Consider the following 2,313-nt stretch of genomic DNA (forward strand, 5'->3'; position numbering starts at 1 on the left):
ATAGAATGACATAAATCTATCGGATTAGAGTCAAATCTAATAGGGGAATCCATAGATCGAGTTAACGCGGCGATAGGGGTTTTAATTAGAAAGAGATTTCAATTAATCAACCTAAAGTCAGTTGTTCTTACTCTTGAAAGAGATATTAACATAATTTAGGGATTTCCACAGATCGAGACACAAGTGAATAAATCGTTTAATTCAGATTCAGAATAATATGTGAAGTCTAGATTGATTCTTTCTTGGGTATTTCCTTTATCATTGGTTATCTTCGATTATTTTCCTATTTCATTCTCTATTGTGTTCTTAGTTAAATTAGATTATAAATTTAGATTAAAAGCAATCACCCCAATTTGTCAGCTAAATAATAGAAAAATGGTAATTACCAGTACTTTTAGTTCTCGTGACCATCAAGTTTTTGGTGCCGTTGCCAGGGACTAAAATATTAGGAACATTCAATTTTTATTAATTTAGCCATTTTTTATTTTTATTATATTTTTATTTTTAGTTTAATTTTTGCATTCTAATTTTTCTTTTCTTTTATTTACTTCTGGCAGGTTCCTTTAGTTTATGACTAGAAGAAATCCGTCGACACCATTACTGTTTGATAGTGAAATTGAAAGTACTGCTCGTAGAAATTGTAAATAAGCAAGGCAAAGTCGAGAAAATTTAGTAGACGAACAAGAGGACATTGTTATTACTGAGGAGATGGATGATAATCAAAATAATCAGCTACCCCTAGCAGTTGTTGCAAATCCTACAAATTCAAATCTTGTGCCTCGTACCATGTACGATTATGCTAAGCCCACTCTAACTAGGGTTGAATCGAGTATTGTAGGACCCACAATTACTTCGAATAATTTTGAATTGAAGCCGAACACTATTCAAATGATACAACAATTTGTTCAGTTCGATAGTTTGCAAGACGAAGATCCAAATACTCATTTGGCTAATTTTCTGGAAGTCTATGATACTTTCAAGATAAATGGTGTTTCTGACGACGCTATTCGCCTACAGTTATTCCCTTTCTCATTGAGGAACAAAGCTAAACAATGGTTGAATTCTTTACCACGAGGTTCTACAACTACATGAGATCAAATGATCGAGAAATTCTTACTGAAGTACTTCCCACCGGCTAAGACAGCCAAGTTGAAGAATAATATATCTTCCTTCGTTCAGATTGACTTAGAAATCTTATATGATGCACGTGAGAGATATAAGAACTTATTGAGACAGTACCCTCTCCATGGGTTACCTTTATGGTTACAAGTTCAAAAATTCTACAACAGTTTGAATCCCAAGACTAGGTAATTGATCGATGCAGCAGCTGGTGGAACTCTGAACAATAAAACACCTGAAGCGGCTTATGAATTTATAGAGGAGATGGTACTGAATAATTATTAGTGGCAAGTCATGAGGATGAAGTCAAATAGAATAGCCGGTGTTTTCAACTTAGATGTAGTCACCATGTTATCGAATCAGGTAGAACAATTAAATAAGAAAATTGATGGTTTATATGTTTCTATACGGGTACATCCGGTAATGCAATGCGATACGAATGTAGGGGGAATGAACAATCTAGAATGAACAAATCAATTATATGGGTAATAATTCTAGGCCTCAAAATAAATCTTATAGTAATACATATAATGCAGGTTAGAAGAACCATCCCAATTTCTCTTGGGGTGGTCAAGGTAATCAGAGAGCACAAGCCCCTCTAGGCTTCCAACAACAACTTTACCAACAAGAGAAGAAGCCTAACCTTGAGGAGATATTGACGAAGTTTATCTCAGTGTCAGAAACTAGTTTTCAAAACACTGAATCAGCACTTAAAAATCAACAAGCATCGATTCAAGGGCTTGCGAACCAAATAGGCCAACTTGCTAAGTTAATTTCAAAATGACCACAAGGTAGTTTGCCTAGCAATACCGAAACTAACCCAAGGGAGGAGCTTCATGGCATTACTGTTCAAGATGAAGAGGGGTTAGTTGAATCTGAATTAGAAATGAGGTAAGAAAGTGTGGTCAGTAACGATAAGGTTGAGTAAGCCAAAATGAGCAAAAGTCGGTTGGTAAGGAATATAAACCTCGAGTGTCATATCCTAACACGACGAAGAAAGACCACACAAACAAACAATTCGGTAAATTTCTTAAACTTCTAAAAAAATTACATATTAACTTACCATTGATTCAAGCTCTTTTGCAGATGCCCAATTTCGTTAATTTTTAAAGGAGCTTTTAGAGAACAAAAGGAAGTTAGGTGATTCGTCGACTGTGGAGCTTAATGCAGTTTGCTCAGCCATACTACAAAATG

At 35.0% G+C, this 2,313-nt stretch overlaps 1 non-coding gene across 1 annotated transcript; it reads right to left on the bottom strand.

Annotated features, from left to right (window-relative positions):
- Nucleotides 1-1,146: 1,146 nt before the first annotated feature.
- Nucleotides 1,147-1,253, bottom strand: LOC121218024 (small nucleolar RNA R71). The gene has a single exon (XR_005914296.1). It is a non-coding gene; the product is annotated as a small nucleolar RNA R71 (small nucleolar RNA).
- Nucleotides 1,254-2,313: the final 1,060 nt, after the last annotated feature.

Source organism: Gossypium hirsutum, chromosome D05, assembly GCF_007990345.1.
Source record: "Gossypium hirsutum isolate 1008001.06 chromosome D05, Gossypium_hirsutum_v2.1, whole genome shotgun sequence".
NCBI classification, from domain to species: Eukaryota; Viridiplantae; Streptophyta; class Magnoliopsida; order Malvales; family Malvaceae; genus Gossypium; species Gossypium hirsutum.